Source organism: Balaenoptera physalus (genome assembly GCF_965194825.1).
Source record: "Balaenoptera physalus genome assembly, chromosome: 10".
NCBI classification, from domain to species: Eukaryota; Metazoa; Chordata; class Mammalia; order Artiodactyla; family Balaenopteridae; genus Balaenoptera; species Balaenoptera physalus.
Window position 1 is genome coordinate 70,582,371 of NC_138889.1, and position 27,971 is coordinate 70,610,341.

At 42.5% G+C, this 27,971-nt stretch overlaps 1 long non-coding RNA gene across 1 annotated transcript in view; it reads right to left on the reverse strand.

The window, feature by feature from the left end:
* LOC309667525 overlaps positions 1-20,520 on the reverse strand; it is a 616,044-nt gene extending 595,524 nt beyond the window's left edge. Inside the window, exons 1-2 of the long non-coding RNA XR_014267804.1 lie at positions 10,346-20,520; positions 3,365-3,526 (exon numbers count right to left, since the gene is read on the reverse strand). This is a non-coding gene — a long non-coding RNA (uncharacterized lncRNA). The remainder of the gene's footprint in view (positions 1-3,364; positions 3,527-10,345) is intronic.
* Positions 20,521-27,971: the final 7,451 nt, after the last annotated feature.

The window sequence follows — 27,971 nt, forward strand, 5'->3', positions numbered from 1 at the left end:
GTAGAGAAAGGGAGAAAAAATGGAGGGAGACTCCACTTTTGACCAAAATAGAATAATAGCGATTGGATATACTCTCCTGCCTGAAACAACTAAGAAAAGGCAAAATATATAAAAGTTTTCAAGATACTGATAGCAGGCAATGAATGACAGCGATCCCTGAGATATGAGAAACAAACTTGGTGAGCCTTATGACTGCCTAAGTTTATTACCTGCTCATAGCTCAGGGAGGGGAAATCCAAGTAAAGCTCAGCATACTTCCTGAGTTGAGAAGATGAAGCTAAGGCAGCAGGGCGACTAAGGCAGCTACAATATGCAGTACAGGGAGAAGTACCAAAGAGGAGAGAGCTGCGCAGAGAGAAAACCCCTAAGATCTGCATAGAGTCCCTCTCAAGTTTTAACAGGATATGATCAGCACATATGTGGGAGAAAACTATCAAAGGTTGGAGAAAGAATCATCCAAAAAGATTAAAGGAAGAGTTCCCAATGCACACATAGGGCCAGAAATAGTTCTGTTTCCATCAGCCACACAGGAAAAACACACAATTCATGGGGCATTGACTGGAATACTCTAGAAGTTCTTGCCTCAGTAATGGAGAATAATTACTCCTAGACTGAGTCTTGTTCTGAGCCCATCTAATGAATCAAAAAAAGCAAGATTTGAAATGATCAATCTGTTTCCAAGTAAGTTAACTCTTTCCTAGAACAAAGCTCAAAAATATATTTATAGGATTATAAAAATATCCTATGCCCAATAAGATAAATTTACAGTGTCTGGAATCCAATAAAAGTTTCCACGAATATAAAGAAGCTGGAGAACTTGACCCAAATGAGAAGAAAAAGCAACCGAAAACTGACACAAATGTTGGAAATAGCAGAGAAAGAAATTGAGTTGTTATAACTGCATTCCATATGTTTGAAAAATTAAGTAGAAAAAGACATAAAAAACACTCAAATCAAACTTCTAAAGACGAAAACTACAGAGTAAGATGAAAAATCACTATATGAGATTAGCAGCAGATTAGAAACCTCAGAAGAAAAGCTTAGTAATGGTGAAGACACAGCAGTTGAAACTATCCAAAATGAAAAACTGAGGGAAAAAAATTAAAAAGTAAGAAAGAGCATCACTAATTTGTAGAACAACCTCAAGAAACCTCATATACATATGACTCTTATCCTTGAAGGAGAAGCGAAAAAGGAAGGGAGAAAGCTAAAGAAATAATGGCTGAAAAACTTCCAATTTTGATGAAAACTCTAAATCTACAGATTTAAGAAGATTAATGAACTCCAAACACAAGAAACACAAGGAAAACTATACCAAAGCGTTTCACAATCAAATTGCTTAAAATTAGTGATAAAGAGAAAATTTAAAAACAATTGGGGGGAGCAGGGAAAGATACATTATACACACACACTTACACACACACACACACACACAAAACCAAGAGAAGGATGACAGTAGAATTTATCATCAGAAACAATGCAGGTGAAGAGACAGTGGCATAACATCTTTAAAGTATTGAAAGAAAAACCTGTCAATCTAGAATTCCATACCCAGTGAAAATACCTTTTAAAAAAGTAGATGAAATAAAGATATTTTCAGACATAAAAAAGATGAAAGAATTTATTGCAGGCAGACCCACACTCCAAGAAGTATTAAAGAAATTCCTTCAGATGGAAGAAAAATGATACTTGATGAAATATGGATCTACAAAGGAATGTAGAGCACAAAAAAATGGTAATATGGGTAAATACATCATTTTTCTTACTATTGAAATCTCTTTAAAAGATAATTGACTGTGTATAAAAAAATAATAACAATGTATTATGGGTTTTGTAACATATATAAGTGAATTGTATGACAACAATAGCATAAAAGCCCAGAGGGAAGATTACTACTGTAAAGTTCTTACACTACGTGTTAAGTTGTGTAATATCACTTGAAGGTAGACTATGACGAATTATTGATGCTATATTATAAATCCTACTAAAGAATCCTACTAATCCTAAAGAGGCTACTAGAATAACAAAACAAAGTTATAGTTAGTAAGATAACAAAGGAAACATAATGGAATTATAAGAAAAAATAGTAATACAAAAGAAGGCAGCAAAAGAGAAAAGTACAAAAAAATAGGTGGGACCTAAAAAACAAGTAGCAAGATGATAGACTTAAACCTAACTATCTCAGTAATCACGTTAGATGTAAACAGTCTAGAAACCACCAATTGTAACTGGGAAATTGTCCAACTGTATAAAAAAGAAAAGCCTAGATACATTCTAGGTGCAAGAAACACATTTCAAATATAAAAACACAAATATCTTAAAAGTAAAAGGATAGAAAAATATATACCATGTTAACCCTAACCAAAAGAAAGTTGGAACAGCTATGTTAAATCAGACAAAATAGATTTCAAAGCAAAGAATGTTACCAGGGATTAAAAAAGGTCATTTTATAATGATGAAAGGATCAACACATAAAAAGGAAACATTAACATTAAATGTTTCTGTACCTAATAACAGCTTCAAAATATATGAGACAAAACTGATAGAAGTGGCAAAGAGAAGTATACAAATCCACTGGTAGAGTTAGAAATTTCACTACCTCTGTCTCAATAATTGGTAGAAAAAGTAGAGAGAAAATCAGAGTGACAAATAAAAGATCAATTTTCAAAAATAAGTTGTATTTTTAAGTTGCAACAAATGATTTGAAATTTAAATTTAAAATGAAGGCAATTTGAACAATGCTATCAACTGATTTGACTTAATTGACATTTGTAGACTACTCCACCCAATTACAGTGGCATATACATTTTTTTCAAGTGCAAACATAACATTCACCAAGATACAGCATATTCTGGGCAATAAAACAAGTCTCAATATACTTAAAAGTATTCAGTCATAAAAAGCATGTTTTCTGATCACAATGAAATTAAATTAGAAGTCAATAACAAAAAAGGTAACTGAAAACATTCCCAAATATTTGAAAACTTAATAACACACTTCTAAATAACCCATGGGAAAAGGAGAAATCAAAAGGGAAATTAGAAACTATTTTGAATTAAATAAAAATAAAATCACCAACATATCAAAATTCATAGGATTCCACCAAAGCAGTACTTAAGGGGAAATTTATTGCACAAAATGAAATGCCTGCACTAGAAAAGATAAAATGTCTCATATCAGTGACTTAAGTTTCCACCTAAAGAAATCAGAAAAAGAAGAGCAAATTAAACTCAAAGTAAGTGAAAGAAAAGAAATAATAAAGATTAAATTGGAAAACAGGGACTTGCCTTGTGGCACAGCGGTTGAGAATCCACCTGCCAATGCAGGGGACACGGGTTCGAGCCCTGGTCCAGGAAGATCCCACATGCTGCTGAGCAACGAAGCCCGTGAGCCACAACTATTGAGCCTGCGCTCTAGAGCCCGTGCTCCACAACAAGAAGCCACCGCAATGAGAAGCCCGTGCACCACAACGAAGAGTAGTCCCCACTCGCCACAACTAGAGAAAGCTTCTCACAGCAATGAAGACCTGATGCAGCCAAAAATTTAAAAATTAATTAATTAATTAAAAATAAAAAAATAAAATTATAAAAAAATAAAGTGGAAAACAATAAACTATTGTTTCTTTGTTTATTTTCTAGAGAAAATCTGGAGAAAATCAATAAAACCAAAAGCTGTTTCTTTAAAAAGAGCAATAAAGTTGATAAAACTCTAGCTAGACTGATCAGGAAAAAAAATATCCATAAACATCCACAAATATTAATAGGTTAATAAAGGAATATCATGAAAAACTTTGTGTTCATAAGTTTGAAATTTTAGATGAAATGGACAAATTCCTTAAAATACAGACTAAAACAGCTCATCCAACAAGAAATAGATAATGTAAATAGCTCTATAGCTATTAGAGAAAATTGAATTTGTAGTTTAAAATTTTTCCTACAAAGATACCTCCAATTCCAAATGGTTTCACTGGTGAATCCTACCAACTATTCAAGGAAGAAATAATACCAGTTCTACATAAACTCTACTAGAAAGCTAAAGAAGAGAAAATACTTTCAAACTTGTTTTATTTTACCTCATTACCTCATACAAAGACATTACAAGAAAAGAAAACTACAGACCAATATATCTCATAAACATAGATGCAAAAATTCTAGCTAAGATTTTAGCAAATAAAATTGAATAATGTATAAAAAGAATATGCATCATAATTATGTGGGGTTTATTGCAGTAATGCAAGGTTGTTTTAACATTTGAATATTAATTAGTATAATTCACTCTATTAACAAAGAAAAATTATATGATCATCTCAATAGATGCAAAAAAAAAAAAAATTCTAAAAATACATCATTCCTGATTTTAAAAACTCAGCAAAGTAGGAAAAGAAGGGAACTTCCTCAACCTGATTAAAGGCAGCTACAAAAAAAGTATAGCTAACCATATACTTAATGGTTAAGTGCCATTGTACAGCAACATTGTACTAGAGGTCCTAGCCAGTGCATTGTGGCAAGAAAAAGAAATAAAAGGCATCCTGATTAGAAAGAAGTAAAAAAATTTTTATTCACAGATAACATGTTTGTTTGTAGAGAATCTGAAGGACTCTACAAAAAAATCTACCAGAACTAATAAGTGAGTCTAGCAAGATTACCTGATACACGATGACTATTCAAAAATCAATTGTATTTCTATATACTTGCAACAAGCAATTCAAAATTGAAATTAAAAAACAGTACCATTTACGTTTGTCTCAAAAAATATGAAGTACTTAAGGATACATCTGACAAAAGATGTGAAAGACCTATTCATTGAAAACTACAAAATTCTTCCAAGAGAAATTAAAGAACACCTAAAATAAACAGGGGGATATATCTGATTCATGGTTTAGATATATCTTGTTCATAGGTTAGAATATTGTTAAGATGTCACTTCTCCCCGAATTGATCTATAGCCTCAACATAATCTCAATCAAAACAGTACATAATTAACACAGATAGAAAGGTAAATGGAACAGAATACATAGTATACATATAGATCCACACATGTTTGGACAACCAGTTTTTGCCAAAGGTGCAAGGGCAATTCAGAGGAGAAGGGATCATCTTTTCACAAAGTAGTACCAGAATAATTAAATATCCATATGTAAAAATAATGAACTTTTCCATACTTCACACCATATACAAAAATTGATTCAAACTGAAATACAGACCTAAATGTACCTAAATTGTAAAACTTTTAGAAGAAAACATAGGAGAAAACCTTTTTGACCTTTTGCTAAATTGGACTGATCAAAATTAGAAACTTCTGCTCTTTGATAAACACTATTAAGAGAATGAAAAGACAAGCCAAAAATTGGGAGAAAATATTTGCAAATCATATACATACATATGTATATATATAGTGATCATGATTTCACAGGTATATATTTGTGTCAAAAGTTGCACACTTTAAATATGTGCAGTTTATTGTATTTCAATTATATAATACCTCATAAAGCTGTTACAAAACAATGGAAGAGAAATAAATCCTATTAATGATTTCAGTTGTTCTTCCCCAAAGGATTTGCAGCCTAACTGCCCAGGCTACTATTAGGTGGTTGGTGGGAACAAAGAAGACATCTGTTTCATCCAAATGCTTGCAATCCATTGGCCAGAGGTAGAATGGATAGATAAGGATGTACATACACAAAACAATGTGTAACTATCTAAAGTAATGTACTGATGACATGTAAGATGTCATGACAATGATTTATTTTTACATTTAAAATTTTAAATTATTTTCTTATGGAATTGTGAAATAACTGCTATTGCCTGACAGCCAACAATTGGCTGTTCTAGCTTGCCTTTGAAAGGAGGCATCATTCTTAGCTAACTGGCTGTGGGACTTTTGGCTTTCATTCATTCATTTAACCAATTTTTTGAACATCTATTGTGTGCCAGGCAGAGTGCTAGACATCAGGGACATGATGGTGAGTAGAATGAACCAGGGTTCTTCTTCTCCTTGGATTTTGCAGCGTCAAAACTCTAAGTTTATTGTGAGGTCAGCAAGTTACAACTTACATGGGGTCCTGTAGTATGCCTGGGCTGAAGGTATGGTACAAGAAGGCATTTAGACTAGATCAGTGTCTTTCATGCTATAGCAACCCATTGGTGGGTTGTGAAATCAATTTAGTGGGTTGAGATCAGCTCTCAAAAAAATAAATAAATGGAATAGAATATATCAGAGTGCATCACATTCATCAAGGATAAGTGAGACTTGTTTCAATTAGGTGTTTGTGTGTGCGTGTGCGCGCGCGCGCGCGTGTGTGTGTATAGAACTGTGACGTAAAATATATTTCTTATTGTAGGTCATGGTCAGAAAGTGTGAGCAATTATGGCTAAATGAATTCTTAGGTACCTCACCTCTATCATTTTAAAGATTTCTTATAATGACTGACTCCTTTCAAGTATCTGAGGATTGTATTTGGAACCATTATTTCATTCACTGATCTAGTCCCAAATTTCCCTAACTTGGTTGGATTCAATTTTGTTCTTTGAGTGTACATTTTCTACTCTAATTTATGAATGTAAACTTCTTAAGGGTAATTCTTATGTCTTTGCCTTTTTTTAATCCCCATTGCACCTAACTCAGAACTTTGGATACAGTAAGTTTTGAATAAATAATAGATTTTATTTCTTTGAAAATAATTTTTTGGTTTAATTTCCAGTATATATCAAGTGCCTGCTACATGAAGGATAAGTACCTTCTTTTATGCTAGACATGAGAGTACTATGAATATAAATAACTTGGCTCATCTTTATTTATAGCTCTTCAATTATACTTTCCAAATATTCAGAGCTTCCATTCAGAGTGTGAGAGTCCAGGCAGCCTCTTGGGCCACAGCACAGCTGACATAGCAATGCTGCCTACTTATGGTATACTATACAATAGCCGATACTATGAAACTGAGCAACTGGCTAACTAATGTCTACTGTCCGGGAAGAAGACTTCTGCCTTCCCCCAAACTCCCCATCATCCATGGCCTGCGGGAGAAGTAACACTGCCTGTTTCCCGGAGGCCCTTGACCTTCCTGACTCTGACCTTAGGGCTCTCACCTGGATTCCCACCCTGAGTTCTCTCCAGTCCTCTGCAAACTTAAGAATGCCCTCCCCTGGCCTCTCCAGCTGCCGTCAGCAGAAATCAAGGGAGTGCCCTACAGCCATCCTTGTTCTCTGTGAGATGCCCTCCTCCAGCCTCCATACCTCAGGAGTCCAGGAAGCAGTCATGAGCTCTGTGCACTCCTGACACAGCTCCTCCCTATCCCTGTGGGATAGTTAGTTTTATATGTCAACTGGACTGGATCATGAGATGCCCAGATAGCTGGTTAAACATTATTTCTCGGTGTGGTTGTGAGGGTGTTTCTGGAAGGGTTTAACATTTCAGTCTGTATACCGAGTAAAGTAGACGGCCCTCCCCAATGTGAGTGGGCATGATTCAATATGCTGAGGGTCTGAATAGAACAAAAAGGTGGAGGAAAGTTGACTTTGCTATTTGCCTGACTGCATGAGCTGGAACAGAGATCTTTCTAGTTTTCGGGGCTTCAGACTTGGACTGGAATCTACATCATTGGGTCTCTATCTCTCAGGCCTTCAAACTATATCACCAGCTTTCCTGGGTCTCCAGCTTGCAGATAGCAGATCCTGGGACCTCTCAGCCTCCATAATTGCATGAAGTATATATTATAATAAATCTCCGTGTGTGTGTAAATATATATAATGCATATTTCCTATTGGTTTTGTTTCTCTTGAAAACTCTAATTAATACACTCTGTCGATGCTTGACATTCAAGCTTTACCGCTATTCTCTTCCTTGAAACCATCAGAACTTATCTTATTAGTCCTCTTTATATCAGTCACCACAAAAGGCCCAAGGCTCCCGGGTTATTCCTCATCCCCCAGACTCTCATCCCCATGTGGCTCAGGTGTCACCTTACCGTGAGGCCTTCCTAACCACGATAATTAAAATTGCAACTCCACCCCTCCACACCACCCAATATCTTCCTCTACTTTATTTTTCTCCATAGCACTTATCACTATTGAACACACTATATACTACTTATGGTCTTGCTCACTAGAATATAAGCTCCATAAGGGCAGGATGGATGCTGTATGCCCAGTATTTAGAACAGTGTCAGGCACATAGTAAGCAGTCAGAAATTATTTGTGGAATGAGGAATGCACACTGTGTCAGCCTTTAACTGCTGAAAGTTGTGTCTACGATTTCCTCCTTCAAAAAAGGTGGGAGGCCCAGTTTTGGAACATAATCTGGTACTCAGTCCATGGGGCTGCCTCTGAATTGCTCACAAGGTGCTATTTGGGGAAACATCTTACCACATCTCAGGGATGATGTGTCAGCTGTCTCTAAGCACTTAGTCAGATCTACCCCACCACCCCTTATCCCCCTGTCAAAGTCTTCTAGAAGACCAAGAAGCTAGAATGTCCCTGTGGCCAAGGATGTTCTTCCAGATCTGCCTCTCCTTCAATTCCCCCACCTCAGTAAATGGCACCACTCTTCACCCAGGTGCTCAGGCTAAACACTAGGAATTATCTGTGATCTCTCTCTGATCACTCACATTGAATCCATCTCCAAGACCTGTCTCCTCTTCCTTCCCAATACATTCTGAACCTGAATGCTTTCCTCAATTCCCACAGAGGAGAGATCTTTCTATTAGTTTACTACTCATGTTTTCAAGAATATTTTAGTGACTTAGGAAATTGATGAAAAGAGCAAGATATAAAATGGAATAAACAGTACTATCCAGATATGAAAATACATACACAGAAAAAAGGCTAGAAGGAAACACATGGGTATTTTAAGAGTAATTATCTCTGAGTGGTGGAATTATGATTTCAGTTTCCTACTTTATACTATTTAGTATTTTACTAATAGTCTACAATGAGTATGCATAGTCATTAAAAAAACAATAAGAAAAATGCTGAGTGGTCAGTGAAGCAGCACTAACGATAGTCAAATTTATTTAATAGATTTAGAATTTTTAATTTAGGAATTTAATTAAAATCAGACTCAGCTCATTTTTACAGGTCACTTCTTGCATCCCAGTCACCGTGCTAGGTGCTTTTCTCATACTTTATTTCCGAGAAAGGATTTATCCTGGTTTTACAGATGAGAGAATGAGTTCAGAGAGGTTAAATGGTTTGTCCAAAATCTCTCAGCTGATAAGAGATATGGCAGGTGCTAAAGCCAGGTCTCTAGACCAGGCTCTTTTCACTGCCTCCCTCCCCCATTCTCTTCTCTTACCCAAAGGCTGGGGTCGAGGCAGACATCACTGGCGAATTGTTGGGGGAGCTGAACGAAGATGACAGGAGTGAAGTTATTAGCATAATTAAGGGGAGGTTATAGTTTGGTGAAAACATTGACAGTCAATATAAATCAAGTAACTAGAGCATCATTTCACAGACATATTTGAACTTGAAACTTACTGGCAACATGGATTTAACTGTCACCTGTAAAAGCAGCATAAAGTTAAACCTATACTGGTTCTGCCTCCTTGCCCTATAAAAACAAAGCCCACGCTCTTGGAGTTGATGAGTCTGGAAAGAGGGACAAAGGCCTCTGGCATATCCCTGACCATGTGAGGACAGAGGGGAGGAGGGGGGGGGAAATGAGAGGGGCAGTTGTTTCCTGTGGTGCTCCTGAGAGACTAATCTTTTAAAAACAAAACCCACCTCCCATTACACTTGGAATAATGTCCACATGCCATGAGCCCAGTGTCCCAAGGTCCATGCACCCAAGATCCATGTGCCGGGTCCATCCTCCCTACTCAGCCCACCTCCTCCTTCCCTTTCTCACTCTCGGTCACAGGGCTCCAGTCTTTCCAGCCTCTGCTGCTTCTGGAACTCCCAAGTCATTCCCTGTGGGGCCTTCACCCTCCCTGTCCTGCTGTGAGGATCACTCCTCCTCAGACCTTTGCACTGTGGGCTCCCTCTCATCCTTCTGATTTCAGCTTAAATATACATCTGGGGAGAAATCTTGTCTGATGACTTCATCTAAAACACCCCCATGCCCCATCACAATCTCTCTCCGTCCTCTTACCCCAATCTTTTTATAAGCACAACTTTTTAATTCTATAATACTGAATTAGAAGAATATATTTACAAATGTTAATCAACTATACTCCAATATAAAAAAATATATACAAAGAAAATATAGAAAGAAGAGGTATGTTATAAAGCATGATAATGTAATGAATACTTATGAACCCACCAACCAATTTAAAGTCTAGAATATTAACAACACTTGATTATTTTTGCATAGCATTTATTAACTATCTAAAATTATATTATGTACTTACGTATTTATTTTCTGTCATACCTACTGGAAGGTAGAGTCTGATGCCTGCCTTTTTCATTGCTGTGTCCCAGAGGTTAGAACAGTACCTAGGAAACAAATACTGATAAATGAATGAATGGCTAACTGAGGGCGAGGCAGAAAGGCCAGTGGAGCAGGGTTGTTATTGGGGGCAGTCGTGCATGGCCTGCACTGTCTCCAAGCAGAGATCCGCAAGCCCACAAGACATGACTGCTCTCTCCCCATATTTCTCTGAAATCTAGTTAATGTGTAGTTATGTAACATGAGGTGCAATGTCTAGCTAGCTGTGTAGACAGAAGCACACAGGACGGGTGATTTTGCCATTTTGAGAGTCAGTTTCTGTCTCTGGTAAAATAGGCAGTAATAGCTCCTTGCACAACGCCTGGATTAGAGCTACAAGCAGTCTCGCCTCCTCCACCCTGCTAACCCCTGAGAAGGGTAGGGCCATCAGGGAAAGGGCTGCTGCTGGCAGCACATAGCCTCAGACCTGGGGAGAGACAGGCAGACTCTGGGTGGGCAAAATTGTGGCAGACAGACACTCAGGCCATCCTGGAAGCGGTGGAGAACAGCTCCTGTCCCCAGATGGCCCACTGCCTGTGCTTTAAGCCTCACAGTGATGCCCAAGGCCAGGATCAGGCCCCTAGAACAATGGGATGGCCAGGCCTGGGCACTGCCTGCCTGGCAGAGGTGGGGAGTCCCTCAGAGAACATATAGGGTCTTGATGCATGAGTGGAGGATACACGGTCACTGAAAAGAAAAATGAAACATATTTTCTCTTCAGTGAATCAGGGAAAAACTAAAGTAGAGCCTGTTTTTTTTTCCCCCCCTCCAATACAAGTGCCCTGTTTAAGCCAGTTTATTCTAAAATTTTATCCAAAGGAACCAGGCCTCGGAACATTCTTCAGTGCGTCTCTTTGCCTGGCAGGTTAATTAATTATTTAGTTTAACCAGCATTCACCAAGCAACAGGGCGAGGATGAGGAGGGGGCAGATGAACAGGTGCAGAATAGAGCTCTCAGTGCTACACGGGAGGAAGGAGCGGCCAGCTCTGTGGAGGGCCAGGAGGAGTGGGCACACGCTGCTCCGTGCAGGAGGGAGCCTTCGCATTGTGCCTGGAGGAGGGTGCAGGGACGGTACAGGCCAAGCCGTGGATGGTGGGTGGGAGGCAGGAAAGGTGAGGGTATGGCGCAGCAGTGGGGAGTCGTTTCAGAGATGTGGGCTGGGGCCACGCCTTGAAGGCCTTGCTCACCATATCCTGAAAACAGTGGGGCAGCATGATCAGATTTGTGCTTCGGACAATCACGGCAGTGAACGACTCTTCCTTTTGCCCCTGCAACCCTCACTCGCCCTTCGGCTAATCATAACGTCTCTGTTTCGCTTTGGGGAGTCACCCCTCCACCACTGTCAGTTCCTATGGTTCCTTCTGGTTCCTGAGTGGGCCTATGATTCAGGCCTGGCCAGTCAGTGTAAGTTGTCCCTCAGTACCCACGGGGGACTGGTCCTCCCACCCCCACCCTGCAGATACCAAAATCCTCAAGTCCCTTATATAAAATGGCATCGTGTTTGCATATAACCTACGGACATCCTCCCATATACTTCAGATCATCTCTAGATTACTTATAATACCTAATACAATGTAAATGCTATGTAAGTAGCTGTAAATACAATGTAAATGTGCTATGTTAAATAGTTGCTGGTGTGTGGCACATTCAAGTTTTGCTTTTTGGAACTTTCTGGAATTTTTTTTCCAAATATTTCTGATCCACAGGTGGTTGAATCTGCGAAGGTAGAACCTGCAGGCTGTATTTCGTTATTTGATTCTAAGGGATTGATTCAGAAATGGGCGTACACTGCTGGTGGTCCAAGGAGACCCAGCTCTTAGGCTATCATTGGCTCTGTTGGGAAGCAATCCTCTTTCTCGAAGCAGGAAGCCTGCTGACCTGTGGCTGTGGGGCCACCAGAGGGAGATGGCCAGCTTGAGAGTGAGGCCAACACAAAGGGAAACAGAGCCAAGACAGAGAGATCAAGTCCTGATGCCCCTGCTAGCGTACCTGAATCCACCTCGGCCTGACATGAGATCTACCGGGCGCAGGACATGTTAGAGGCTTCAGCCAGGGAGACCAGTTAGTTGGGAGACTGTGCAGTAGAACTGGGGAAGCTTGTGAGGGGCTGGCTTAGAGCAAAGGCAATAGGGCTGGAGAGAAGAATTCAAGACCTGCTCAGGCGATGGAAGCGGCAGGTCTCGGAGGCATATCAGATGTGGGTGTGAGCAGATGTTGGATTCATTCTCAAGAGCACTGGGCCTTGTTTTTCTCTAGTTTAGGATGTTTCCAGCTTGAATATTGCTCCCACCATTTCAACACAACTCAGTTCTTCTACATGAAACATCTCTGCCTCTTGATCGCATTGTGTCCCCTTGATAATTCTGATTCCTACTTCAAGACTCATCGGAAGAGTTACCTCTTTCAGGAGTCCTTCCCAGGCTACCCCCACGAAAAAAAGGAATCACTTTCTTCTCAGTGCCTTCTTTAAGGCTCCATCGGGGCACTCATGGCTGCCTCATAATTATCTATTGACAATTTGTCCCGCCCCTAGATTGTGAACGCCTTGAAAAGAGGGACCACAGCATGTTTATCCAGGTGTCCTCTTATCCAGTACCACACCTGATTCATAGTGCATGCTCAGAAGTTGTTTGTGGAAGCAAATGGAATGTTTGAGCTAAAAAAAGTCCCTCACATTTTATAAAATAAGGTGTAACTGGTAAAGGCAAATGTTGCAATCTTAGGAGGCATATTTGTCAGGATGAGATTTTGGCTGATCTGGCTGAGGATTTCCAGAAAACAAAGTTATTTTCTCAGGCAGATTCCCTTGCAGGTGAACCGCTTTCCCCTGGTGCACGAAGTATCGCGGGTGCTGACAGCTCCTACTCTTTACCTCCTCCATCTGCAAGTTCAGCTTTCCCAGGAGCAAGCACTCAGCTGCCAGCCGCCCCTGAAATGCTGACCTCCTGAGCTGTTAACACTCCTCATGCTGCCTCCACGTCCTCCCTGCCCAGCCTGAGGGTCCTGTCAGTTACCATGACAGGGTAGTCCTGTACTACAGAAACCGTCTTACAGACGGAAAGGGTGCTTGTGGCTGCTCTGTCTACTGGGGAGTGATCGTTTTATATTACTCTGGTTGCATGAGGACCCTGAAAAGAAACCCCTCTGAAAACAAATGGGTCATTCTGGAGGGATTTTCCAGTTCCTGTGATCATTCATTCATTCCACAAATATTTACTGAGCATCTACTTTATGTCAAGCTTTGTGATAAGCCTGCAGCTGTGAGCAAAACAAACACAAACTCTGTGCTCATGGAGGTTGCAGCCTATTGAAAAAGAGAGATGATGAACTAGTTAAAGGTATAATCAGAAATTGTGAAAAGTCTCATGAAGGGAAAGGACAGTACCTGTGAAAATGCAGTCAGAGGTACCTGATCTTGTTGGCAGTGGGGGTGGGTGGAGGTCAGGGAAGTTTTTCCCTAGGAAGTAACAAATGAAATATGAGCGAAAAGAGGTGCGGTAGTTGGCTGGGGGATGGACTGGGGGTGGGGGACATTCCAGACAGAGGGAACAGCGTGTTCAAAGACCCTGGTGTCCTGTCAAACCTTATGAAAAGCTCCATCATCCCCCCAGTCCCTCCCAGATGGTAAGTGGGGAGGGGAGGGTGAGAAAGGTGGCCTTGGAATCCAGTCTTGGCCTTGCTTGGCCCTTGGATGTAGATGCAGGACACATAACAGGCTGCTTCATTCCTTAACATCTCAGTCCCAGTACATTTTTCCACACTCTTCTCTCTTATCGTTAAGCCCCACCCCACCCCCACAAGTATTTTGCATTGGTGATGGTGAGAGAAGTGGGGTGTTAGCCCACCTCAAATGCCATTCGGCCAGTTTGAAAACTCCATTCTTTCCCCATTTCTTCTATAACAAGGTTTCAGTCAGGTTTATTCCATTATTGTAACTTGTTCAAGACCATAGTGATGATCCATTGCTTTTTCCTAATTTGGATTTAATGCTAGATATTTAAGATCAAAATTTTATTTAAATAATAGACTTGTGTTTTAAAAGGCAGAGCCCACTTAAGAAACAGACCTTATATGACACCAAAAGCATCAGAGACAAAAGAAAAAATAAATTGACTTCATCAAAATGTAAAACTTTTGTGTTGTAAACAATATCATCAAGAAAATGAAAAGACAACTCACAGAATGGGGAAAAATATTTGTAAATTATATATTTGATAAGGGGCTTGTATCCAAAATACGGAAAGAACTCTCACAATTCATAATAAAAAGACAAATGATACAAATTTAAAATGAGCAAAGGATTTGAATAGACATTTCTCCAAATAAGATATAAAAATGGCCAATAAGCACATGAAAAGATGTGCAACATCATTAGTCATTAGGAAAATGCAAATCAAAACCACAAGGAGATATCACTTCACATCTACTAGGCTGACTGTAATCAAAAAAACAGTAACAAGTGTTGGTGAGAGTGTGGAGAAATTGGAACACTAGAATACTGTTGGTGGGAATGTAGAATGGTGTAGCTGCTTTGAAAAACGGTCTGGCAGTTCCTCAAAATGTTAAACTTAGAGCTACCATATGACCCAGCAATTCAACTCTAAAGTATATACACAAGAAAAATGAAAACATATGTCTACATAGAAACTTATACACAAATATTCATAGCAGCATTTTTCATAATAGCTGAAAAATGGAAAAAACCCATGTCTATTACTGATGATTGGATAAAAAAATGTGTTTTATCTATGAGATGGGATGTTATTCAGCAATAAAAACGTGAAATGCTGATACATATTACAACATGGATGAACCCTGAAAGCATCATGCTAAGTGAAAGAAGCCAGTCACAAAGGACCACATATTGTACAATTCCATTTATGTATAATATCCTGAATAGGCCAATCTATAGACACAAAAAGACTACTGGTTGCTTATAGTGGGGAGAGGGGATTGATAGGAGGGAATGAGAGTGACTGCTAAGGGGCATACAGTTTCTTTTAGGAGCAAGGAAAATGTTCTAAAATTAGATTTGGTGATGGTCCTACAACCCTGTTAAAGTAGTGAAAAACATTGAATTGTACACTTTAAATGGGTGGATTGTGTAGAAAGTGAATTTATATCTCAAAAAAAGTAGGCTAATGATCCAGAGTAGCTCAACCAATATTGTCTGAGCCTGCTGTGCAAAGAAAAGTTTACTCAAATTCTGGCACAATGCATAGGTCAGGCAGAGGAAACTTCCTGAATGGAAAAGTGTAGCAATAGTAATAATAATAGTCACATTATTAACAGTAAATAACTAAAGTCGATATGATCTTTATGGTTAGGAAAGCACTTTCACGTTTATTTGAGTAAATTCTTCCACTCATTGAATCCTATGAGGGTGGCATCACTGCACACATCTGACACCTGAGGGAACTGAGGCTCAGAGAGTTTAGAAAGGGGTGAGATCATCCGGATGGTAAATGCTGGGGCTGGGATTAGAGCCCTGGTCCATCTGTCCCACATCTCACGTCCCCCCACTAAGCCTGAGAGGGCAGGGGCCTTGAGCTGTCTTGTTACAATGGTAATCCCCAGTGCCAGTCAGGGTGAATGAACGAATGAGTAGTAAACTGCTTCTCTTTGGACTCTGCCACCAGGTAATACAAAGTGTGGCTCTAGCTTCTCCTAGAAAAAGGAGACCAAGAAGCACAAGTCAGAAAGTCCACCCTGAAATGCAACAGTGCAGAGTGCTGGCCAGCAGGCTGGTCTCCAGAAGTCACACTGACTTGATCCCTTTACAGGCATAGGAAACAGGCAGGAATATCTCAGAACTGCAGGCTTCACATTTCTGTGGGCCTTGTTCATGGTCCTCAGCCAGCCAGTGTCCTACTGGGATCTCCCTCAGGAGCACCTGGATTACCTCAGCCCCACTCTCCAGACTCCCACCATCTTGAATTCCTGGTCAGCATTTGCACTCCAGAAAGAGGCTGTATCCCCCAAGGCTGAGGCGTTCCCATAGCCAGTCTGTGCTGTCCAGAAGATGGGATGGGATCCCACAAATAAGGTACACTCCCCCACCACCTGGGTTGTCTCTTACTGATGGAACTTGAATGCGACAGAGAGCTTTGCCCTTCTGCCTAACTTGTTGAGTTGGCTGATGGTTGAATTTGGGTGGTTGTATATCAGATGGTAGTAGGAGAAGTAGCAAAGATACTCTGTTTGCTGAGGTTTTCCTTTCTCCATGGACCAGATGTTTTTTTGGAAAGAGCCTTGGATTTGGAATCACACAGATCTAGCTACGAAACATTTTTTGCTATTTACCCTGGTGCCCTCTCTCAGCCCAAGTTTCTCACTTCCCCAGTGAAAATCTCACAGGGCTGTAGTGAGAGAAATAACTTACCCAAAGCCCACAGCCAGTAAATGGCAGAGTTTTGATTTGATCTCAGGACTGTTGACTTCACCTCCACATGTGGTGGAATGAGATCATGGATGAGAAAGAGATGTCTAAAGTGCATGCACAAGCGCTGGCTGTGATAACCGCCGACACTTCCTCCCAGGGCTGGAAGCTAGGAGGGGTGGGAGGGAGCAGATGAGGTGTGCGTTTCCCATTGGTCAGGGTGGAACACGTGCTCTGTGTCCTTAAGAGGATTTATGACTTGGAATTCTCCTGCTTGGCAGCCTGGCCGTAGTAAAGGCTGGGCTAGGGTTCTGGGTGTAATGGAGATGCTGCCCAGATAAGCGTCTGCCCAGGCACATCCTCGGCCTGGTTCCGTTAAGAGCCCTTCCATTTCACAACCATCGCTGTGTCCAGGCCACACCAGGAAGGGATGGGATGCAAACACTGACCCTGTTCCCCACACACAACCAGTCTGGATTATTTAGGTCTAGAACACTCTCTGTTCCTTTGGCAGTTCCATCTGGAAGGCCACACAAAAGTGAATGACTTACTTTCCTTCTGTGGGCTGTTCATCAAAGGGATGGCCGCTCCTCTCCACCCAGGGATGGGAGGTTTTATGTGATTGTGGGGTTAGAAGTAAGGGCCCAGACTTTGGAATTAGACAGTCCCCCATTTAATTCTGGCCTCCTGGTTATTTCTGTGTGAACTTCAATCATGCTACTTGACCTCTCTCTCTATTTCATTTTACATTTTCTGTAAAGTGAGGGCAATGATACCTCCTTCTAGCGCTATGAGGACTCTGCCAGGCAGTGTAATTATGTGGCTGGTGCTCAGCAGGCCTCAGGGACCAGTAGGTCTTTTCTCCTTCCTGATTCTGACTCCGCTAAGTTCTCTGACGTCTATCAGGGAATATTTAACTGTGTCTCGGACAAATCTTTGAGGGAGAAGAAGGACTGGGAACTGTCGGAGGTATTAAAAGCAAAGAGAGAAAAGAGACAGAGGGGGGTGTGATAGTAAGTGTAATAATAAGTAGTAATAGTGGTAGTCATAGTGCCTCTTTTAAATGAACACTTACTATGTGCCAACACTCTGGAGTTTTACGTATATTTCTTAACTTATTCTCCCTCTTATCATTTCCTTTAATAGATGAAGCAACAAGTTGACAAATGTCTTGATAAGCTAGTAACTGCAGTTTAAAACTTCATATCACCCCAGAGCTCTGGGGAAGCACATGAGTAGTAGAGAGGGTGCCGTCTTGGGCTGGCCTGGTCTGGAGGTTCTCCCTTCTTCCCCCAACGAAGGAAGCTCAGGTTTTCCCTGGTTCTTGACCAAACCTGGGTGAGGCAAGAAGTACGAGGCCTCCTTGGCCAGAGGACCTGCCTCCTCAGATCAGAGGTGAGCACCTCAAAGGCAGGGCCGCATCTGCCTGCTCCCTCCAAGCAGGGACCCACTCTGTGTGTTTAAAGGAAGCGACAAAGACTGCAACCTGCCCTTTTCCTTTACACATTGTGGAGTCTACCCAAGGTGAAACAACACCTTTGAAAGGTGTGGAACCTGTCACTGTGGACAAAGCACAGTATTGTTCTGGAGACCTCATGCTCCCCGAGACTCCACTCCTCCCCACTGCTGACACCAAGTCCAGCCAGTTCCTCCTTTAAAGTCAGGCTTGTCCGGTCCCTCTGCTCCTTCCCCGTTGCCACTGCCCAGATTCGGGTGTCTGTACCTGCTCTCCTCACTTCCCCTCTCACCCTGCACTGAGCCCCGTTTCCCACCCAGGAGCCAGAGAGAACTTTCTTAAATAAAACTCTACTCAGGTCTCTCCTCACTGCCCTCAGGACCAAGTCATCCCCTCCACAGGGCATGAGCCCTCCACAGTCCCGTCCTTGTCTCCTCAGACCCACTTCTCTTTTTCTCGCCAGGCCCCAGCTCCACCTGGCTGGTCACAGTGCCAGGAGTGACCCATGAAGCCACATTCCAGAGTCACCAGGGCAGGGGAGACGGACCTGGAAGCACTTTTCATTACTCCCTCCGTCATCCCCTTGCCCATACAAACATGTCCGTCTCACCTGGTGATGTCGCAGGCCTGGCTGCACGTGCAGTAGTTTGCACCAAGGCTCCAAGGCAGGGGGTGAGGTGGAGAGCGATGAATCCCCACCCGGTTTCTCTTCAGAGAGAGAAGGTTATGGCCTGAAGGAAGATGAAGCAAGACTTGGCAGGAGGCACAGTGGGGATCGTCCTCAGGCCTCTTGTTTTCTAGCTGCCATGTGGCCCCCAAAGCCTCCCAAGTAAGAAATGAACATGCAACCATTGATACATAATGTCACTAATAGCTAATATAATATTTGTTAAATAAAGTACTTGTGTGGTACTTTCTTCATGCCAGGCACATTGTAAGCAGCCTGTGTGAATTTATATGTTTGATGATTTATCCTCATGACAAGCCATTTACAGAAAACTGAGGCATAGAGAAATTAAGTAACTTTCTCAAAGCAACACAGCTAGGAAGTAGGAGAGCCAAGGTTTCGCTCTTGACTCTGTGCTATTAACCTCTATGCTATTTTGCCAGCTTGCTAGAGTCAAGCCTGCCACCTGCCTACGGGAATGTCGTCCTCCTGTGGCCCCTCACTCACTGGTGCTTGAGAAATGTCTGTAGAACATCTAGCCCCAGATGTGCCCGCTTGGCCTTATCTCACTATGCTGTCATTTAATATTTCATCACGATGAGGCCTCATCTTACTTCTCAGGCGGGTTTTATTACTCCCATGCTGTGGGTGAGCAAACTAAACTCAGAAGATTACCGCAAGGCAACACATCCACAGGATTGCCAGGATTTGAAATTGAGCCTGTCTATCCATAGTCTATCTTCTCCCACTCCTCTAAAACAAGCCTGGGGCAAGCAGACATTCTACCCATGCCACGTGGGGCATGTTGATCTGAAGTGCCGCTGAGGCACACAGGCTACAAAGCCTGGCTTGTGGCTCCGGAGAGAGCGTGGAGCTGGAGATGTGTTTGTAGTCGACAGAAGAGGAAGTAAAGGAGAGGTCAGGAACTGAAAGGAACAAAAGACAAGCCTTGGGGAAGGTCTGTTTAAAGAGGATAAAGGGAATGAGATACAGTATAGATGAGCAAGCAGGGAGGAGAGAGAAAAGTGACAGTAAGAGCAAAAGAACCAAAATGCTCCTATTTGTGTATCATTTTATAGTTCACAGTGAGTCTTCGTGTTCCTTATCTCTTATCATATAAACACACACGTGCACACACCTACACACACATCCAAAAACCACTACAGAGTCCAGTGTTGGAAGCAACCTAAGTACTGTTATTACTGCCAGTTTACACATATGAAAACTCAAAGAGGGTAAGGGACGTGCCCAAGGTATAACAGCTAATAAACAACAGAACTGGCATGGGAACCTCTGTATCCCATAGACCCAGCTTCCACTGTCTCGGATGCCACAGAAGTAGAGGAATCAGGGAGGGGGCTGCAGTGCCAGTCTGGCCCATAGAAGTCTTGTAGGAGCAGCATGGGAGTGGGCATCCAAACTGAGGCATGGTGAGGAGGGGTAAGGAGTTGAGGGGTGGGTAGTGTGGAAGTAGAAGAGTCTGGACTAGACCCTTGTTGGAGAAATTGGTGAGTAGGGAAAGGAGAACCAGGAAGCCTTGGGAGGGGGTTGTGCCCTCTGCCCGTTTCTTCCTTCCTGCCCTCTCTCTACCTGGTGTCTTTCTCTGCCCCGCCCCCCATCCCTGCTGTCTGCCTGCCCGCCCAGGCCTCTTTCCCTGCCCGCTGCCTCTCCCTCTCTTTTCCCCTCAGTCCGTCTCTCTGTCTCCATCTCTCTTCCCTATTTTCCATGAGTTCTCCTCTGTTGCCAGGGCCCATCCTGTGTCCTCTGTCTCCATTCCTTTCCTCTCTTTTTCCTCTTCCCCTGCTCAACTACCTACATCTGGAAATCTAAGACACGTTTAGTATTACGTTTACATATTGAATCAGGTTTAATGCTAGTTGTTGTTAATTTAAAAAGCAGGAGATCTGAAACGTTTTTCCCTTTCTTTCTAAAAAAGAAAAACTCTCTCCAAAAGGGAGGCGCCTTTAAAATATCCTCCTCGATGAAACTCTGATGGGCAAAGCAGTGCCCTCGAGACAAAAAAAGCAGGCTCCTTATCTCTCTGTGAAGGTGCCAGGGAGAGAAGAGAAGTTCTGGATGAGCAGGAGAGGGAGGCTCCTTCCCCACTTTTGCTCTGAGCGACGCAGGCACTCACGGGCTCTTCCCTGTGATGAGATCACCCAGCATGCCTAGCAAGGTGCTAAAAAATAATTGTCCTCAATGAAGACATACAAATAAATCATTCTGCCTGGCAGAGAAAATTTGAGTGTGTCTGCAAAACGTGCAGGCAAAGGATCGCTCCAGCTCCTGTGCTCTGAGGACAACCGTGCCTGACCCGCCCCATGTGGACGGGGCCAGGAGCCCTGCTGCGCACACACAGGGGGGCGTAGCAGACACCACCTGCTCCATGGGGAATTGTTCAGGGCAGTGCTGTCATGGGGATACCTCAACCTTTCCTTCATCCTGTGCCCTGAGGGCTACGATGCCATACAGTCAGTAATAGTGGCTTTCAATGGCTGTGATTTTGCTGCCCTTCGGGCCACCTACACCCCAGTTAGAGGGCATCTTAGAACCCCTGTGGGGTTTCGCCGTGAACTCATGCATCCAGTGACAGAGCAGCCTCATGGGCTTCCGAACCCTTGGAGGGAGGAATGAGCACCGCCCTCTCCCCTGCAATCACTGCTATCGCGTGCCTTTTTACTGGCTTCTATCTGAAGTCCTTAAATCATCTTTACTGATATTAAGTAATGAGTTAGTCACTTTCTTGACACAGTTGACAGAGAGATAAGAGGTTTCCCATCATCTAATAGGAAAACAAATGCCTAGGTTTGACTTTGAATTTATTTCCTAAGACCAGATTCTTTCATCAGTGAATCATTTTGCTGACTTCTTTCCAAAAGACCTGAGACAATGGTCGGGGTGTGCTCACGGAAGGTGGCATTGCTGGTTGCTCTCCAGGCCACTCACAGGACAGAGAAGGGAGACAGGCACCCACACCCAGCTCAACTCAAGGCTGCGAGCTCTAAAAGGAGGAAGGAATGGCTGAGTTACAGAGCCAGGGGTCATACTCTAAATGTGGGAGGCCGTGGAGAAAGAGGAGAAGGAGGTGAAAGAAGAAAGCAGAAAGAAGAGGAGCAGAGGGAGGAATAATCTTCTCACCCTTTCCTGGATGTCTGCTTCTAGGTGTGCTGTCTTGAAGATGTCCCGGCTATATATGGCCTTACACTGAAAGATGCAACACAGATGTGGCATGCACCTGGGAAGACTTGCTTAGTCCTGGGTCTGAGTCTACTGGTCCTGCCACTCTGTCCACAATATTTTCATTTCTGTCTCAGAATTGTTCTTAGTTGGGATTCCCCTAGAAGGAGACCCTGAGGCAGCATCCTGAAGCTAAGAGAGTTTAACAAGGAAGGGAAGGCAGCCAATAAAGGTGTGGCAACTGGACCTTCATCCCTCTGGGGGAAGCAACTCTGGGAGCCAGTGTAGAATATGCACTTTGGAGTTATCTCACCAAAGGAGCAAGGGAAATGAGTTCTTTAGTCGCTGACTCCTATCAGTCATTGGCTGGGTGCCGCTCCTGGGGGAAAGGGAGGGTGTTAATTCCTAGCACCTGACCTGCTCCAGGTGTGCTCAGCAGCTGGAAAAAGCCCCCAGGCATGGGGCCAGGAGTCGCAGTTGGAAGTAGGCTGGCATGCACGGAGATGGAAAGAGTAGAGGCATATAGGTGGGACATCAACAGCCTTTGCCAATGTGACTGCAGCATATAAATGGCCCAAAGCTGGGCATAGGGTCCCCAGTCCTGCCAGAAGGACTGAGACCACAGAGCATTTTGTCCATTAGATGCAACCATTTTGAGCTTTTAATCAGGGCTCACAAATGTCTTTGGTCTTGAGGGTCTCCTCAAGCATAACTGAGGCACAAGTAGGAAAAACGAAGAAAAAGTAGAAAAAGAGACTAGAAGAAGAGAATAGGGAGGACAAAGAGAGAAAGAAAAGCAAAAAATATGTAACCCACAGAAAAGTAAGCATGAAATATATATCAGCAAAACTCCCAAGAGACATGGAGTGGGCCACACAGGAGATGCAGCTGGTAGATATTTGGGAAGGTGACTCAAGAAACAACTGTGAAGAGAGAGATTTCTGAGGAGATGGTGAAAGGATTCTAGGCAGCCTTCAGCCCAGGACATGTCTCTTTCTTTTTCTGGCTAAATCCAAGAAGATCTCTTAAGGTCTATTTTAAAGCGAGAACTACACCTCCAGTATATCCATGGTGAGACATTTAGCAATTAAGAACAGAAATTGTTAGAGAATCACAATAGTCCGTGTGGCTGAGAAGCCTGGGCAGCAGCATTTCAGCTCAGAACATCCAGTGTGACTCAGATTAGCAGTGCCTTCCAGGGACTCAGATCATTGTGGGTCCCCGATGTGTATCAATAGCGTATAATCACAAAGAGGGGTCTGGGCAGGTCAGCATTGTTACTACCACCAGTTTTTCCTTATTTGAGGACCCTGGGGAGTTGGATTTGGTAGCATAAAATGATATAAAATGGAACTCTTCCTGTTGATTCAAAATTTTGGCACGGTGAGAAGTATCCCCATACTCTAGAGAGAGGGGCTAAACATATCTGTTCAGGACTTGTCAAGGGTTAACAAAAATAAGTCAGCAACCATTAACCCAGCTGGGCTTATATAGAAAACAAGAGATTTGAAAGGACCTCTCTGGAGAGTCACTGAGGTAAGGAGTTGTCAGCTTAGCTGGGAGAGCTGTGATGTTTCTCTTCCCTTTCCCATCACTCCCAAACCAAGTGAAGGGAAACTGATGAAACTGAGATTGTAAAAAAGAGGGCTGGTATCTCACAGTCCTGATGAGCTGCAGAAATTGTGGGTCTATCTTGAGAGGGTGCATTGGGAGAAAGTGATGGTTGTTCCCTTGGAGTTTGGAGGTATGTTTGAACATGGACACTGGTACCCACTCCTAACCTTACCTCCTACTAAATTTGGAAGGCAAGAGGGTGGCTGAAGTCATCCACTAAGGCAGGATAAAAAAGAGTGAGCAAAAAGACCAGCTTTAGTGTGAAAAGAAAGCATGATTTTCCTTTGGGATAAACATGCACTGGGGAAGATAATTAGGCTTGAGATCCATTGAGACTCTGTCAGAGAGGATCGCCTACCAGTTAAGAGGTGACAGGAAAAGGCTGCACAGCGGGTTGTTGGGGGAAGTTGCTAAGAGTGTTGCAGGATGTTGACCAGACAGTGCAGCCCCCCCAGTTGGAGAACCTGCAGTGGAGCCAGTCTTTGAACACTTAAGGTTCCCAGAAGCTGTCAACACTCAAGAGAAAAGCACCTGCAGGACAGATAAGGCTACAGACACTCTCTTCTCCAACCCTGGAGGAATCTACAGCAGGAAGTGGGAAGGAAATGAAGAAAGAGTGAAGAAACACAGCAGTCCTCACCTCCCCGTTGATGATCCCCAAGCCACACGTCCAGCCTGGGCTTAGAGGAAGGAGAGTAGGAGTGAGACACCTGGAATTGGGAGTGTTTCAAGCTTTTTTTTTGTTTTTGTTTTAACCAATTAATCATTTTGGGTTTTATTATTTATTTTGTTTTTTTCTTTAAATTCTTTCTCTATCCATTGCATTTTCCCCCCAGTCTTCACTTCCTCTTTATTCAGAATAAGTTCCCATCTGTGTTCTGGAAGAAGCTTCTTCACCCTTGTTTATTTATTTATTTATAAAAATTGAGGTATAGTTGATGTACAATATTATATGTTTCTGGTGTACAACATAGTGATTCACAATTTTTAAAGGTTGTATTCCTTTAAAGGTTGTATTCCTTTATAGTTATTATAAAATATTGGCTATATTCCCTGTGCTGTATAATATATATTTGTAGCTTCTTTATTTTATACGTAGTAGTTTGTACCTCTTAACCCCCTACCCCTATATTGCTCCTCCCCCTTCCCTCTCCCCACTGGTAATCACTAATTTGCTCTCTATATCTGTGAATCTGTTTCTTTTCTGTGGTATTCACTAGTTTATTTTTTAGATTCCACATATAAGTGATATCATACAGTATTTGTCTTTCTCTGTCTGACTTATTTCACTCAGCATAATACCCTCCAAGTCCATCCATGTTGTTGCAAATTTCAAAATTACATTCTTTTTTATGACTGAGTAGTATTCCATTATATATATATACACACACACATACATACACACACACCCCACATCGTCTTTATCCATTCATCTGTTGATAGACACTTAGGTAGCTTCCATATCTTGGCAATTATAAATAATGCTGCTATGAACATTGGGGTGCATGTATCTTTTCAAATGATTGTTTTCATTTTTTTTTTTCAAATACCCAGGAGTGGAATTGCTGGGTCATATGGTAGTTCTGTTTTAAGTTTTTTGAGAAACCATCACAATGTTTTCCTAGTGGCTACACCAATTTACATTCCCACCAACAGTATATGAGGGTTCCCTTTCCTCCACCTTCTCCCCAACATTTGTTATTTATGGTCTTTTTGATAATAGCCATTCGGACAGGTGTGAGGTGATATCTCACTGTGGTTTTAAGTTGCATTTCTCTGATGATTAATGATGTTGAGCATCTTTTCATGTGCCTGTTGCTCATCTGTATGTCTTCTTTGGAAAAATGTCTATTCAGGTTTTCCGCTCATTTTTTAATCAGGTTGTTTGTTTTTTTGATATTGAGTTGTATGAGCTGTTTATATATTTTGGATATTAACCCCTTACAGTTATAACATTTGAATGCTTCAAGTTTTAAATTGGACTGAACCCTTTAAATACACAGAAGTGACCAGAAAGCCATGAAAGGAAGGCAGTGCAGCTGAAGGTAGCGATAAGAGAAAAACTAACCTGTTTTCTGTTTGTGCAACCATTGAATTCATCCCATTCAATAAACTGGTTTACAGAAGTTAACACCAGATGTATACCATTGTTACACTTTATTTATCATTGATGTGTGCACACGCATATGTGTGTGTGTGTCTAGGGGTGTGCGTGTGTTTATAAACACCGTGCATAGCTCATCCCATAGTGTGGGTTTATTTGTTAGCAACAAATAGTTTTGCTGTCTTTAATTTCTGGTTCTTGGTAAAGAATCCCTCTAGGCATCATTAAGGAGGCGGACCTCAGCCAGGTGAACCCAATCAATATTACAGTCCTTGTTTGGGAGCCTCAAGTGGGCAGAGTAGGTTCAGAGCGGTCCTGAATGAGCTGCTGGGTAGGTGTGGGGGAAAGTTGTGTCTTTTTGGTGTCCATGAGAGGAGAGGCAAAAGGGGCCTCCTGCAGCAGCTTTGGTTGACTTAGGTTCCTACTGGGGAAGAAAAAGCCCATATCTTTACTTTGACTCCTTGATTAATCAAACTCAAAGAATTTGGATTTTGCAGGAATCCAAGTGAACTTGTTCCCCCTGAATACTGACGTCGTCTGGTCTCCCTACCCCATTCCCATTTTGTCCTTGGGGAACCAACCTTTCTTCTGTCTGGAGCAGTAGTTCTCATATTAGAATCATTAATTTTTCATTGGTATTTAAAAAAATATACCAATGCCAAAGTCTTAGCCCCAACCAAGTCTAGAGGTAGGGTCTGGGCACTAGTATTGAATATTATTTTAGAAGCTCCTCTGGTGATTCTTGTGTACAGTTAAGGTCTAGAAGATTGAGGAGGATATTCAGCAGAGGCTGAGTGTGTCCAGTTATTGTAGATAGGGGAGGCGAAGTTCCGTGGAGAGCATGGCTCCAGGCTGGCACTGGTGGGCCTGGCCATGTGAAGTGGAGAAGTTCATTCATTCATTCATCAGATATTAATTGACTATCTACTATGTACCCCGTGCTGTGGATACAGCAGGGAACAAAACAGACAAAATCTGGCTCCCTCATGGAGCTTACATTCTACTAGAGAGCTTTTCTGATTGGGAAACAGGTGAGACCCAGGGAAGTCCCTCTCTGGCTCTCAGGTGAGTGATGTTGGGAAGCAGCATCAGAGTGCTAACAGGCTGCCTGGTTCTATACACACTTTCACAGCTGATTGTACCCTCACACAGCTGATCACATCAGGCTGGTGATCATCTTGTGTCCAGGCTGATGGGGTCTCAAAGGCTCTGAGTGGTAAGAGAGTCTGTGACATGGCATTCAAACTCAGTATGTTCTCTTCCAGCTTCAGGGCACTGACCCAGAGCAGCAAAGGGAAGACATGTGTGGAGCAGGTACTAACAGCCATGTGCATTGGCATGATCCCACTGTTGTGGGATGATGTTTCCGATGGTGATGTTGAGTGTCTCCATTTTTAGTTTAATTTAGTATCTCACATGAGGAGTCTGAGGCAGAGACAGCCTTTGAACTTGAATCTTCCATTCCCTAGTCTAGGCAGGGTCCTCTCCTGACTCTCACTATGGCAATAGTTAAGCTGACCTTCTTGACACCAGAGGAAAGAGATTCTAGGAACCTGCTTTGTGTCCTTCGTTGCCCCAGGCTTAATGCCTTGACAAATCCCTTCTACTTGTCTTCCTCAGGATGAGTGGCTAATGCTGTGTTTTGAGAGGCTAGGATCAGAGGCAACTTTGACCCAGAGGCCAAGGCTAATCGCTCTCATCACCACCCCGATCTGTGAATTGTGCTTCTGCTGGGAAGCATAATTAGAGCCTTGTGAAGACTTGGAGGGCTGATGAAAGCTGGACTAAGTGCCGAGCAGATAGCGTCAGTGTGGGGCAGCAGCGTCTTCACAGCTCAGCCCTGCCCATGAGTCTTGAAAGTGCGGACCGAGAAAATGGAGGGGCAGCCTGGCTTTGGTGTGCTGTCACGGCCACTTGGTCCTGGAGCGGGAGAGCCTTTAGGTTTGCTTCTGCCCTATTTGCAGGGAGGCCCATTGCTGGGTGATCCCATTCTCATTTCCTGAGTCCTTTCTACCCAGCCACTTCCCCCACTCCATCCTCTTTCCCTCCTTTCTCCTTTTCCCTGGGTTCAGCTCATACCTAGAGCCTGGGCAGCATCTGCACCTTTGGTGACCAAGAGGTGGCTGAACCCCCAGACCACTCTGCCCAGCA